The sequence below is a fragment of the Parasteatoda tepidariorum genome, chromosome 5 (genome assembly GCF_982258835.1).
Source record: "Parasteatoda tepidariorum strain Cologne lab strain chromosome 5, Ptep-v5.0, whole genome shotgun sequence".
NCBI lineage: Eukaryota > Metazoa > Arthropoda > Arachnida > Araneae > Theridiidae > Parasteatoda > Parasteatoda tepidariorum.
The window spans coordinates 31241786-31257106 of NC_141759.1; the positions used below are offsets into that span (position 1 = coordinate 31241786).

Sequence of the window (15321 nt, forward strand, 5' to 3'; positions counted from 1 at the left end):
AACTAAACATTGTACTTTTTTATTTGAATTTATTTTTTGTTCACGGTTGAAGCCCGGCTAGCTCAGTCGGTAGAGCACGAGACTCTTAATCTCGGGGGCGTAGGTTCGAGCCCCACCTTGGGCGCTATAGTTTTTTTTAATATTTAGGATGCTCTTTAAATATATGAATCTCTGTATACTTCTCTTCTGCATATAAAATACTAGAAGCCTAAATTAAAGACTGCATTGAATTTTTGCTGCTAATGCTACTTAATCTCTAGCCATTTTTCAGCAATATTTAATCTTCTAAATAATTTTTTATGTTTGTGGAACTAAACATTGTACTTTTTTATTTGAATTTATTTTTTGTTCACGGTTGAAGCCCGGCTAGCTCAGTCGGTAGAGCACGAGACTCTTAATCTCGGGGGCGTAGGTTCGAGCCCCACCTTGGGCGCTATAGTTTTTTTTAATATTTAGGATGCTCTTTAAATATATGAATCTCTGTATACTTCTCTTCTGCATATAAAATACTACAAGCCTAAATTAAAGACTGCATTGGATTTTCGCTGCTACTGCTACTTAATCTCTAGCCATTTTTCAACAATATTTAATCTTCTAAATTATTTTTATGTTTGTGGAACTAAACATTGAACTTTTTATATTTGAATTTATTTTTTGTTCACGCTTGAAGCCCGGCTAGCTCTGTCGGTAGAGCACGAGTCTCTTAATCTCGGGGTCGCGGGATCGAGCGTCGCGTTGGGCGTTATAGTTTTTTTATTATTTAGGATGCTCTTTAAATACATGAATCTCTGCATACTTCTCATCTGGATATAAAATACTACCAACCTAAATTAAAGAAAGCATTAAATTTAGACTGCAACCGTTACTTAATCTCTACCCATTTTTCAACAATATTTAATCTTCAAAATAATTTGTTATGATTGTGACGCTAAGCATCGTGCTTTTTTTTAGTTGAATTTATTTTTTGTTCACGCTTGAAGCCCGGCTAGCTCAGTCGGTAGAGCACAAGACCCTTTTTCTCGGGGTCATGGATTCGAGCCCCACGTAGGGTGCTATAGTTTTTTTATTATTTAGGACGTTCTTCAAATATATGAATCTCTGTATACTTCTCTTCTGGATATGAAATACTACAAACCTAAATTAAAGACAGCATTAAATTTACGCTGCAACTGCTACTTAATCTCTAGCCATTTTTCAACAACATTTAATCTTCTAAATTATTTTTTATGTTTGTGGAACTAAACATTGTACTTTCTTTATGTGAATTTATTTTTTGTTCACGCTTGAAGCCCAGCTAGCTCAGTCGACAGAGCACGAGACTCTTAATCTCGGGGTAGCGGGATCGAGCCCCACGTTGGGCGCTATAATTTTTTTTATTATTTAGGACGCTCTTTAAATATATGAATCTCAGTATACTTCTATTCTGGATATAAAATACTACAAGCCTAAAATAAAGACTGCATTAAATTTTCGCAACTAGTGCTACTTAATCTCTAGCCATTTTTCAGCAATATTTAATCTTCTAAATTATTTTTTATGTTTGTGGAACTAAACATTGTACTTTTTTATTTGAATTTATTTTTTGTTCACGGTTGAAGCCCGGCTAGCTCAGTCGGTAGAGCACGAGACTCTTAATCTCGGGGTCGTCTGTTCGAGCCCCACGTTGGGCGCTATAGATTTTTTATTATTTAGGATGCTCTTTAAATATATGAATCTCTGTATACTTCTCTTCTGGATATAAAATACTACAAGCCTAAATTAAAGACTGCATTAAATTTTTGCTGCTACTGCTACTTAATCTCTAGCAATTTTTCAACAATATTTAATCATCTAAATTATTTTTTATGTTTGTGGATCTAAACATTGTACTTTTTTTATGTGAATTTATTTTTTGTTCACGCTTGAAGCCCGGCTAGCTCAGTCGATAGAGCACGAGACTCTTAATCTCGGGGTCGTGGGTTCGAGCCCCACGTTGGGCCCTATTATTTTTTTATTATTTAGGACGCTCTTCAAATATATTAATCTCTGTATACTTCCCTTCTGGATATAAAATACTACCAACCTAAATTAAAGACAGCATTAAATTTTGGCTGCAACTGCTACTTAAACTGTAGCCATTTTTCAACACTATTTAATCATCTAAATTATTTTTTATGTTTGTGGAACTAAACATTGTACTTTTTTATTTGAATTTATTTTTTGTTCACGGTTGAAGCCCGGCTAGCTCAGTCGGTAGAGCACGAGACTCTTAATCTCGGAGGCGTAGGTTCGAGCCCCACCTTGGGCGCTATAGTTTTTTTTAATATTTAGGATGCTCTTTAAATATATGAATCTCTGTATACTTCTCTTCTGCATATAAAATACTACAAGCCTAAATTAAAGACTGCATTGGATTTTCGCTGCTACTGCTACTTAATCTCTAGCCATTTTTCAACAATATTTAATCTTCTAAATTATTTTTATGTTTGTGGAACTAAACATTGAACTTTTTATATTTGAATTTATTTTTTGTTCACGCTTGAAGCCCGGCTAGCTCTGTCGGTAGAGCACGAGTCTCTTAATCTCGGGGTCGCGGGATCGAGCGTCGCGTTGGGCGCTATAGTTTTCTTATTATTTAGGACGCTCTTTAAATATATGAATCTCTGCATACTTCTCTTCTGGATATAAAATATTACAAGCCTAAATTAAAGACTGCATTAAATTTTCGCTGCTACTGCTACTTAATCTCTAGCCATTTTTCAGCAATATTTAATCTTCTAAATAATTTTTTATGTTTGTGGAACTAAACATTGTACTTTTTTATTTGAATTTATTTTTTGTTCACGGTTGAAGCCCGGCTAGATCAGTCGGTAGAGCACGAGTCTCTTAATCTCGGGGTCGTGGGTTCGAGCCCATCGTTGGGCGCTATAGTTTTTTTATTATTTAGGATGCTTTTTAAATATATGAATCTCTGTATACTTCTCTTCTGGATATAAAATACTACAAGCCTAAATTAAAGACTGCATTAAATTTTTGCTGCTACTGCTACTTAATCTCTAGCCATTTTTCAACAATATTTAATCATCTAAATTATTTTTTATGTTTGTGGAACTAAACATTGTACTTTTTTTACGTGAATTTATTTTTTGTTCACGCTTGAAGCCCGGCTAGATCAGTCGGTAGAGCACGAGACTCTTAATCTCGGGGTCGTAGGTTCGAGCCCCACCTTGGGCGCTATAGTTTTTTTATTATTTAGGATGCTTTTAAAATATATGAATCTCTGCATACTTCTCTTCTGGATATAAAATACTACAAGCCTAAATTAAAGACTGCATTAAATTTTCGCTGCTACTGCTACTTAATCTCTAGAAATTTTTCAACAATATTTAATCATCTAAATTATTTTTTATGTTTGTGGAACAAAACATTGTACTTTTTTTATTTGAATTTATTTTTTGTTCACCCTTGAAGCCCGGCTAGCTCCGTCGGTGGAGCACGAGACTCTTAATCTCGGGGTCGTGGGTTCGAGCCCCACGTTGGGCGCTATATTTTTTTTATTATTTAGGATGCTCTTTAAATATATGAATCTCTGCATACTTCTCTTCTGGATATAAAATACTACAAGCCTAAATTAAAGACTGCATTAAATTTTCGCTGCAACTGCTACTTAATCTCTAGCCATTTTTCAGCAATATTTAATCTTCTAAATTATTTTTTATGATTGTGGAACTAAACATTGTACTTTTTTTATGTGAATTTATTTTTTGTTCACGCTTGAAGCCCGGCTAGCTCAGTCGGTAGAGCACGAGACTCTTAATTTCGGGGTCGTGGGTTCGAGCCCCACGTTGGGCGCTATAGGTTTTTTATTATTTAGGATGCTTTTTAAATATATGAATCTCTGTATACTTCTCTTCTGGATATAAAATACTAGAAGCCTATATTAAAGACTGCATTGAATTTTTGCTGCTAATGCTACTTAATCTCTAGCCATTTTTCAGCAATATTTAATCTTCTAAATTATTTTTTATGTTTGTGGAACTAAACATTGTATTTTTTTTATTTGAATTTATTTTTTGTTCGCTCTTGAAGCCCGGCTAGCTCAGTCGGTAGAGCACGAGACTCTTAATCTCGGGATCGTGGGTTCGAGCCCCACGTTGGGCGCTATGTTTTTTTATTATTTAGGATGCTTTTTAAATATATGAATCTCTGTATACTTCTCTTCTGGATATAAAATACTACAAACCTAAATTAAAGACAGCATTAAATTTACGCTGCAACTGCTACATAATCTCTAGCCATTTTCCAACAACATTTAATCTTCTAAATTATTTGTTATGTTTGTGGAACTAAACATTGTACTTTTTTTATGTGAATTTATTTTTCTGACACTTGAAGCCCGGCTAGCTCAATCGATAGAGCACGAGACTCTTAATGTCGGGATCGTGGGTTCGAGCCCCACGTTGGACGCTATGTTTTTTTATTATTTAGGATGCTTTTTAAATATATGAATCTCTGTATACTTCTCTTCTGGTATAAAATACTACAAGCCTAAATTAAAGACTGCATTAAATTTACGCTGCTACTGCTACTTAATCTCTAGCCATTTTTCAACAATATTTAATCATCTAAATTACTTTTTATGTTTGTGGAACTAAACATTGTACTTTTTTTATGTGAATTTATTTTTTGTTCACGCTTGAAGCCCAGCTAGCTCAGTCGACAGAGCACGAGACTCTTAATCTCGGGGTAGCGGGATCGAGCCCCACGTTGGGCGCTATAATTTTTTTTATTATTTAGGACGCTCTTTTTAAATATATGAATCTCAGTATACTTCTATTCTGGATATAAAATACTACAAGCCTAAAATAAAGACTGCATTAAATTTTCGCAACTACTGCTACTTAATCTCTAGCCATTTTTCAGCAATATTTAATCATCTAAATTATTTTTTATGTTTGTGGAACTAAACATTGTACTTTTTTATTTGAATTTATTTTTTGTTCACGGTTGAAGCCCGGCTAGCTCAGTCGGTAGAGCACGAGACTCTTAATCTCGGGGTCGTCTGTTCGAGCCCCACGTTGGGCGCTATAGATTTTTTATTATTTAGGATGCTCTTTAAATATATGAATCTCTGTATACTTCTCTTCTGGATATAAAATACTACAAGCCTAAATTAAAGACTGCATTAAATTTTTACTGCTACTGCTACTTAATCTCTAGCAATTTTTCAACAATATTTAATCATCTAAATTATTTTTTATGTTTGTGGATCTAAACATTGTACTTTTTTTATGTGAATTTATTTTTTGTTCACGCTTGAAGCCCGGCTAGCTCAGTCGATAGAGCACGAGACTCTTAATCTCGGGGTCGTGGGTTCGAGCCCCACGTTGGGCCCTATTATTTTTTTATTATTTAGGACGCTCTTCAAATACACTGGTTATCATAAATTAAGGAAAATTCACAAAAATCGCGATAACTCAAGAAATTACACATGGAATTTTATGAAACTTACCCACAATATACAACACATAGTAAGGTATTAAACAACATAAAAAGAAATTATCAGACATTAATAGTAGTATAGAAATTAGCACATGTATAAAATAAACAAATTGGAAGTATCGGTTTGCAATAGAAAAAGTACCTTTAATATGGAATATGATTGCCTCTAGAAGCAATACAGCACAAACAGCGATGTGTGATGCTTTCAATTATGCGGTCTATCAGTTCAATAGGAAGTGAGAGCCATTGCTCTTGTAAAGCAGTTGCAAGCGTGGCAAGGGTCTGAGGGGGCGGATTGATGGCAGATACACGCCTCCCTAGAGCATCCCAAACGTGCTCGATAGGATTCAAGTCCGGGGATCGAGCTGGCCACTCCATGCGAGTAATTGTTTCCTGTTGAAGATAATCATCAACAATGCGAGCTCTGTGTGGTCTTGCATTATCGTCCTGTAACAGGAAGCAATCACCAATTGCCCCGGCATATGGGCGCACATAAGCATCAAGGATGTTGTCTCGATAAACCTGAGCATTCACGGTTCCCCTTGGAAAGATATGGAGGTATGTGCGCCCTCCTAAGGATATGCCTCCCCAAACACAGACACTGCCTCTTCCGTATGCATCTCTTTCACGGATGTTTGATGGATGATAACGGGTCCCAGGTTCTCTCCATATCAAATAACGTCTACTGTCACTTTCTAGACTAAACCTGGACTCATCCGTAAAGAGAACAGGCCTCCATTGATCTGACGTCCAGTGGACATGTTGTCGGGCCCACTGCAAACGGTCTCTCCTATGGCGTGATGTGAGCGGCACGCAAATGGCTGGTCGTCTCGCATACAGACCACCTTCGTGGAGCCTTCTGCGCACAGTTGACGTTGACACCAACCTTCCGGTGGCTGCAGCAAGAGAGGATCTAAGATGTGTCGGAGTAGCGGTTCTATTCCTGCGTGCACTTAATGTCAAATATCGGTCATCGGCACTGGTCGTAACAGTTGGCCGTCCTTGACTGAACCTCCTAGATGCCGAATCTGTTGTTTGAAATTGCCTCCAAAGTCTATGAACCACAGATGGACTCACATTTAGCCATCTGGCCACTTCTGATTGACTCTGCCCTGCCTCTAGTCTCCCGATGGCTCTCCATCGTAGTTCTTCAGGCAAATGATGCCTAGAGGTCATTATTACGAATTGGCTATCTCAGATTTTCAATGTCGCAATCACAGTAAAATTTGTGTGCTTTCTCTCAAACTTGGACTTTTATGCTCCAGGCAGATGACGTAAGCCGAGTGCAGCGCCACTAATTTGCATATTGCAATTTTACTCAGCTACTCTTAGTGGACAACATATGCAAATTTTGCACGGTTTGGCTTACTTTTGAAAGAGTTATCGCTATTTTTGTGATTTTTCCTTAATTTATGATAACCAGTGTATATTAATCTCTGTATACTTCCCTTCTGGATATAAAATACTACCAACCTAAATTAAAGACAGCATTAAATTTTGGCTGCAACTGCTACTTAAACTGTAGCCATTTTTCAACAATATTTAATCTTCAAAATAATTTGTTATGATTGTGGCGCTAAACATCGCACCTTTTTTATGTGAATTTATTTTTTGTTCACGCTTGAAGCCCGGCTAGCTCAGTCGGAAGAGCACGAGACTCTTAATCTCGGGGTCGTGGGCTCGAGCCCCACGTTGGGCGTTATAGTTTTTTTATTATTTAGGACGCTCTTCAAATATATGAATCTCTGTATACTTCTCTTCTGGATATAACATACTACCAACCTAAATTAAAGACAGCATTAAATTTAGGCTGCAACTGCTACTTAATCTCTAGTCATTTTTCAACAATATTTAATCTTCAAAATAATTTGTTATATTTGTGACGCTAAGCATCGTGCTTTTTTTAGTTGAATTTATTTTCTGTTCACGCTTGAAGCCCGGGTAGCTCAGTCGGTAGAGCACGAGACCCTTTTTCTCGGGGTCATGGATTCGAGCCCCACGTAGGGTGCTATAGTTTTTTTATTATTTAGGACGCTCTTCAAATATATGAATCTCTGTATACTTCTCTTCTGGATATGAAATACTACAAACCTAAATTAAAGACAGCATTAAATTTAGGCTGCAACTGCTACTTAATCTCTAGTCATTTTTCAACAATATTTAATCTTCAAAATAATTTGTTATATTTGTGACGCTAAGCATCGTGCTTTTTTTTAGTTGAATTTATTTTTTGTTCACGCTTGAAGCCCGGGTAGCTCAGTCGGTAGAGCACGAGACCCTTTTTCTCGGGGTCATGGATTCGAGCCCCACGTAGGGTGCTATAGTTTTTTTATTATTTAGGACGCTCTTCAAATATATGAATCTCTGTATACTTCTCTTCTGGATATGAAATACTACAAACCTAAATTAAAGACAGCATTAAATTTACGATGCAACTGCTACTTAATCTCTAGCCATTTTTCAACAACATTTAATCTTCTAAATTATTTGTTATGTTTGTGGAACTAAACATTGTACTTTTTTTATATGAATTTATTTTTTGTTCACGGTTGAAGCCCGGCTAGCTCAGTCGGTAGAGCACGAGACTCTTAATCTCGGGGTCGTGGGTTCGAGCCCCACGTTGGGCGTTATAGTTTTTTTATTATTTAGGACGCTCTTCAAATATATGAGTCTTTGTATACTTCTCTTCTGGATATAAAATACTACCAACCTAAATTAAAGACAGCATTAAATTTAGGCTGCAACTGCTACTTAATCTCTATTCATTTCTCAACAATATTTAATCTTCAAAATAATTTGTTATGTTTGTGACGCTAAGCATCGTGCTTTTTTTTAGTTGAATTTATTTTTTGTTCACGCTTGAAGCCCGGGTAGCTCAGTCGGTAGAGCACGAGACCCTTTTACTCGGGGTCATGGATTCGAGCCCCTCGTAGGGTGCTATAGTTTTTTTATTATTTAGGACGCTCTTCAAATATATGAATCTCTGTATACTTCTCTTCTGGATATAAAATACTACAAACTTAAATTAAAGACAGCATTAAATTTACGCTGCAACTGCTACTTAATCTCTAGCCATTTTTCAACAACATTTAATCTTCTAAATTATTTGTTATGTTTGTGGCGCTAAGCATCGTGCTTTTTTTAGTTGAATTTATTTTTTGTTCAGGCTTGAAGCCCTGCTAGCAGTCGACAGAGCACGAGACTCTTAATATCGGGGTCGTGGGTTCGAGCCCCACGTTGGGCACTATAGTTTTTTTATTATTTAGGACGCTCTTCAAATATATCAATCTCTGTATGCTTCTCTTCTGGATATAAAATACTTCCCACCTAAATTAAAGACAGCATTAAATTTTGGCTGCATCTGCTACTTAATCTCTAGCCATTTTTCAACAATATTTAATCATCTAAATTATTTGTTATGTTTGTGACGCTAAGCATCGTGCTTTTTTTAGTTGAATTTATTTTTTGTTCACGCTTGAAGCCCAGCTAGCTCAGTCGACAGAGCACGAGACTCTTATTCTCGGGGCGTTGGTTCGAGCCCCACGAAGGGCGCTATAGCTTTTTTATTATTTAGGACGCTCTTCAAATATATTAATCTCTGTATACTTCTCTTCTCGATATAAAATACTACCAACCTAAATTAAAGACAGCATTATATTTTGGCTGCAACTGCTACTTAAACTCTAGCCATTTTTCAACAATATTTAATCATCTAAATTATTTGTTATGTTTGTGACGCTAAGCATCGTGCTTTTTTTAGTTGAATTTATTTTTTGTTCACGCTTCATGCCCGGCTAGCTCAGTCGGTAGAGCACGAGACTCATAATCTCGGGGATGTGGATTCGAGCCCCACGTTGGGCGTTATAGATTTTTTATCATTTAGGACGCTCTTCAAATATAAGAATCTCTGTATACTTCTCTTCTGGATATAAAATACTACAAACCTAAATTAAAGACAGCATTAATTTTACGCAGCAACTGCTACTTAATATCTAGCCATTTTTCAACAATATTTAATCTTCAAAATAATTTGTTATGTTTGTGGCTCTAAACATCGTACTTTTTTTATGTTAATTTTTTTTTGCTCACGCTTGAAGCCCAGCTAGCTCAGTCGACAGAGCACGAGACTCTTAATCTCGGGGTCACGGGTTCGAGCCCCACGTAGGGCGCTATAGTTTTTTTATTATTTAGGACGCTCTTCAAATTTATGAATCTCTGTTTACTTCTCTTCTGGTTATAAAATACTACAAGCCTAAATTAAAGACTGCATTAAATTTTTGCTGCTACTGCTACTTAATCTCTAGATATTTTTCAGCAATATTTAATCTTCTAAATTATTTTTTATGTTTGTGGAACTAAACATTGTGCTTTTTTTTATGTTGATTTATTTTTTGTTCACGCTTGAAGCCCGGCTAGCTCAGTCGGTAGAGCACGAGACTCTTAATCTCGGGGTCGTGGGCTCGAGCCCCACGTTGGGCGTTATAGTTTTTTTATTATTTAGGACGCTCTTCAAATATATGAATCTCTGTATACTTCTCTTCTGGATATAAAATACTACCAAACTAAATTAAAGACAGCATTAAATTTTGGCTGCAACTGCTACTTAAACTGTAGCCATTTTTCAACAATATTTAATCTTCAAAATAATTTGTTATGATTGTGGCGCTAAACATCGCACCTTTTTTATGTGAATTTATTTTTTGTTCACGCTTGAAGCACGGCTAGCTCAGTCGGAAGAGCACGAGACTCTTAATCTCGGGGTCGTGGGCTCGAGCCCCACTTTGGGCGTTATAGTTTTTTTATTATTTAGGACGCTCTTCAAATATATGAATCTCTGTATACTTCTCTTCTGGATATAAAATACTACCAACCTAAATTAAAGACAGCATTAAATTTACGCTGCAACTGCTACTTAATCTCTAGCCATTTTTCAACAACATTTAATCTTCTAAATTATTTGTTATGTTTGTGGCGCTAAGCATCGTGCTTTTTTTAGTTGAATTTATTTTTTGTTCAGGCTTGAAGCCCTGCTAGCTCAGTCGACAGAGCACGAGACTCTTAATATCGGGGTCGTGGGTTCGAGCCCCACGTTGGGCACTATAGTTTTTTCATTATTTAGGACGCTCTTCAAATATATGAATCTCTGTATACTTCTCTTCTGGATATAAAATACTACCAACCTAAATTAAAGACAGCATTAAATTTAGGCTGCAACTGCTACTTAATCTCTAGTCATTTTTCAACAATATTTAATCTTCAAAATAATTTGTTATATTTGTGACGCTAAGCATCGTGCTTTTTTTTAGTTGAATTTATTTTTTGTTCACGCTTGAAGCCCGGGTAGCTCAGTCGGTAGAGCACGAGACCCTTTTCCTCGGGGTCATGGATTCGAGCCCCACGTAGGGTGCTATAGTTTTTTTATTATTTAGGACGCTCTTCAAATATATGAATCTCTGTATACTTCTCTTCTGGATATGAAATACTACAAACCTAAATTAAAGACAGCATTAAATTTACGATGCAACTGCTACTTAATCTCTAGCCATTTTTCAACAACATTTAATCTTCTAAATTATTTGTTATGTTTGTGGAACTAAACATTGTACTTTTTTTATATGAATTTATTTTTTGTTCACGGTTGTAGCCCGGCTAGCTCAGTCGGTAGAGCACGAGACTCTTAATCTCGGGGTCGTGGGTTCGAGCCCCACGTTGGGCGTTATAGTTTTTTTATTATTTAGGACGCTCTTCAAATATATGAATCTTTGTATACTTCTCTTCTGGATATAAAATACTACCTACCTAAATTAAAGACAGCATTAAATTTAGGCTGCAACTGCTACTTAATCTCTATTCATTTCTCAACAATATTTAATCTTCAAAATAATTTGTTATGTTTGTGACGCTAAGCATCGTGCTTTTTTTTAGTTGAATTTATTTTTTGTTCACGCTTGAAGCCCGGGTAGCTCAGTCGACAGAGCACGAGACTCTTAATATCGGGGTCGTGGGTTCGAGCCCCACGTTGGGCACTATAGTTTTTTTATTATTTAGGACGCTCTTCAAATATATCAATCTCTGTATGCTTCTCTTCTGGATATAAAATACTTCCCACCTAAATTAAAGACAGCATTAAATTTTGGCTGCATCTGATACTTAATCTCTAGCCATTTTTCAACAATATTTAATCATCTAAATTATTTGTTATGTTTGTGACGCTAAGCATCGTGCTTTTTTTAGTTGAATTTATTTTTTGTTCACGCTTGAAGCCCAGCTAGCTCAGTCGACAGAGCACGAGACTCTTATTCTCGGGCGTGGGTTCGAGCCCCACGAAGGGCGCTATAGCTTTTTTATTATTTAGGACGCTCTTCAAATATATTAATCTCTGTATACTTCTCTTCTCGATATAAAATACTACCAACCTAAATTAAAGACAGCATTATATTTTGGCTGCAACTGCTACTTAAACTCTAGCCATTTTTCAACAATATTTAATCATCTAAATTATTTGTTATGTTTGTGACGCTAAGCATCGTGCTTTTTTTAGTTGAATTTATTTTTTGTTCACGCTTCATGCCCGGCTAGCTCAGTCGGTAGAGCACGAGACTCATAATCTCGGGGACGTGGATTCGAGCCCCACGTTGGGCGTTATAGATTTTTTATTATTTAGGACACTCTTCAAATATAAGAATCTCTGTATACTTCTCTTCTGGATATAAAATACTACAAACCTAAATTAAAGACAGCATTAATTTTACGCAGCAACTGCTACTTAATATCTAGCCATTTTTCAACAATATTTAATCTTCAAAATAATTTGTTATGTTTGTGGCTCTAAACATCGTACTTTTTTTATGTTAATTTTTTTTTGCTCACGCTTGAAGCCCAGCTAGCTCAGTCGACAGAGCACGAGACTCTTAATCTCGGGGTCACGGGTTCGAGCCCCACGTAGGGCGCTATAGTTTTTTTATTATTTAGGACGCTCTTCAAATTTATGAATCTCTGTTTACTTCTCTTCTGGTTATAAAATACTACAAGCCTAAATTAAAGACTGCATTAAATTTTTGCTGCTACTGCTACTTAATCTCTAGATATTTTTCAGCAATATTTAATCTTCTAAATTATTTTTTATGTTTGTGGAACTAAACATTGTGCTTTTTTTTATGTTAATTTATTTTTTGTTCACGCTTGAAGCCCGGCTAGCTCAGTCGGTAGAGCACGAGACTCTTAATCTCGGGGTCGTAGGTTCGAGTCCCATGTTGGGCGCTATAGTTTTTTTATTATTTAGGATGCTTTTTAAATATATGAATCTCTGTATACTTCTCTTCTGGATATAAAATACTACAAGCCTAAATTAAAGACTGCATTAAATTTTTGCTGCTACTGCTACTTAATCTCTAGCCATTTTTCAACAATATTTAATCATCTAAATTATTTTTTATGTTTGTGGAACTAAACATTGTACTTTTTTTATGTGAATTTATTTTTTGTTCACGCTTGAAGCCCGGCTAGCTCAGTCGGTAGAGCACGAGACTCTTAATCTCGGGATCGTGGGTTCGAGCCCCACGTTGGGCGTTAAAGTTTTTTTATTATTTAGGATGCTTTTTAAATATATGAATCTCTGTATACTTCTCTTCCGAATATAAAATACTACAAGCCTAAATTAAAGACTGCATTAAATTTTCGCTGCTACTGCTACTTAATCTCTAGCCATTTTTCAACAATATTTAATCTTCAAAATAATTTGTTATATTTGTGACGCTAAGCATCGTGCTTTTTTTAGTTGAATTTATTTTCTGTTCACGCTTGAAGCCCGGGTAGCTCAGTCGGTAGAGCACGAGACCCTTTTTCTCGGGGTCATGGATTCGAGCCCCACGTAGGGTGCTATAGTTTTTTTATTATTTAGGACGCTCTTCAAATATATGAATCTCTGTATACTTCTCTTCTGGATATGAAATACTACAAACCTAAATTAAAGACAGCATTAAATTTAGGCTGCAACTGCTACTTAATCTCTAGTCATTTTTCAACAATATTTAATCTTCAAAATAATTTGTTATATTTGTGACGCTAAGCATCGTGCTTTTTTTTAGTTGAATTTATTTTTTGTTCACGCTTGAAGCCCGGGTAGCTCAGTCGGTAGAGCACGAGACCCTTTTTCTCGGGGTCATGGATTCGAGCCCCACGTAGGGTGCTATAGTTTTTTTATTATTTAGGACGCTCTTCAAATATATGAATCTCTGTATACTTCTCTTCTGGATATGAAATACTACAAACCTAAATTAAAGACAGCATTAAATTTACGATGCAACTGCTACTTAATCTCTAGCCATTTTTCAACAACATTTAATCTTCTAAATTATTTGTTATGTTTGTGGAACTAAACATTGTACTTTTTTTATATGAATTTATTTTTTGTTCACGGTTGAAGCCCGGCTAGCTCAGTCGGTAGAGCACGAGACTCTTAATCTCGGGGTCGTGGGTTCGAGCCCCACGTTGGGCGTTATAGTTTTTTTATTATTTAGGACGCTCTTCAAATATATGAGTCTTTGTATACTTCTCTTCTGGATATAAAATACTACCAACCTAAATTAAAGACAGCATTAAATTTAGGCTGCAACTGCTACTTAATCTCTATTCATTTCTCAACAATATTTAATCTTCAAAATAATTTGTTATGTTTGTGACGCTAAGCATCGTGCTTTTTTTTAGTTGAATTTATTTTTTGTTCACGCTTGAAGCCCGGGTAGCTCAGTCGGTAGAGCACGAGACCCTTTTACTCGGGGTCATGGATTCGAGCCCCTCGTAGGGTGCTATAGTTTTTTTATTATTTAGGACGCTCTTCAAATATATGAATCTCTGTATACTTCTCTTCTGGATATAAAATACTACAAACTTAAATTAAAGACAGCATTAAATTTACGCTGCAACTGCTACTTAATCTCTAGCCATTTTTCAACAACATTTAATCTTCTAAATTATTTGTTATGTTTGTGGCGCTAAGCATCGTGCCTTTTTTAGTTGAATTTATTTTTTGTTCAGGCTTGAAGCCCTGCTAGCAGTCGACAGAGCACGAGACTCTTAATATCGGGGTCGTGGGTTCGAGCCCCACGTTGGGCACTATAGTTTTTTTATTATTTAGGACGCTCTTCAAATATATCAATCTCTGTATGCTTCTCTTCTGGATATAAAATACTTCCCACCTAAATTAAAGACAGCATTAAATTTTGGCTGCATCTGCTACTTAATCTCTAGCCATTTTTCAACAATATTTAATCATCTAAATTATTTGTTATGTTTGTGACGCTAAGCATCGTGCTTTTTTTAGTTGAATTTATTTTTTGTTCACGCTTGAAGCCCAGCTAGCTCAGTCGACAGAGCACGAGACTCTTATTCTCGGGGCGTGGGTTCGAGCCCCACGAAGGGCGCTATAGCTTTTTTATTATTTAGGACGCTCTTCAAATATATTAATCTCTGTATACTTCTCTTCTCGATATAAAATACTACCAACCTAAATTAAAGACAGCATTATATTTTGGCTGCAACTGCTACTTAAACTCTAGCCATTTTTCAACAATATTTAATCATCTAAATTATTTGTTATGTTTGTGACGCTAAGCATCGTGCTTTTTTTAGTTGAATTTATTTTTTGTTCACGCTTCATGCCCGGCTAGCTCAGTCGGTAGAGCACGAGACTCATAATCTCGGGGATGTGGATTCGAGCCCCACGTTGGGCGTTATAGATTTTTTATTATTTAGGACGCTCTTCAAATATAAGAATCTCTGTATACTTCTCTTCTGGATATAAAATACTACAAACCTAAATTAAAGACAGCATTAATTTTA

General features: G+C 36.1%; 6 non-coding genes across 6 annotated transcripts; all 6 read left to right on the forward strand.

Moving 5' to 3' along the window:
• Positions 1 to 8035: 8035 nt before the first annotated feature.
• Positions 8036 to 8108, forward strand: TRNAK-CUU (transfer RNA lysine (anticodon CUU)). Its single transcript has one exon. It is a non-coding gene; the product is annotated as a tRNA-Lys (tRNA).
• A 1161-nt stretch (positions 8109 to 9269) lies between these two features.
• On the forward strand, positions 9270 to 9342 carry TRNAM-CAU (transfer RNA methionine (anticodon CAU)). The gene has a single exon. It is a non-coding gene; the product is annotated as a tRNA-Met (tRNA).
• A 1782-nt stretch (positions 9343 to 11124) lies between these two features.
• Positions 11125 to 11197, forward strand: TRNAK-CUU (transfer RNA lysine (anticodon CUU)). Its single transcript has one exon. It is a non-coding gene; the product is annotated as a tRNA-Lys (tRNA).
• Positions 11198 to 12050: 853 nt separating this feature from the next.
• On the forward strand, positions 12051 to 12123 carry TRNAM-CAU (transfer RNA methionine (anticodon CAU)). Its single transcript has one exon. It is a non-coding gene; the product is annotated as a tRNA-Met (tRNA).
• Positions 12124 to 13905: 1782 nt separating this feature from the next.
• On the forward strand, positions 13906 to 13978 carry TRNAK-CUU (transfer RNA lysine (anticodon CUU)). Its single transcript has one exon. It is a non-coding gene; the product is annotated as a tRNA-Lys (tRNA).
• A 1161-nt stretch (positions 13979 to 15139) lies between these two features.
• TRNAM-CAU (transfer RNA methionine (anticodon CAU)) lies at positions 15140 to 15212 on the forward strand. Its single transcript has one exon. It is a non-coding gene; the product is annotated as a tRNA-Met (tRNA).
• The last annotated feature ends 109 nt before the right edge of the window (positions 15213 to 15321 follow it).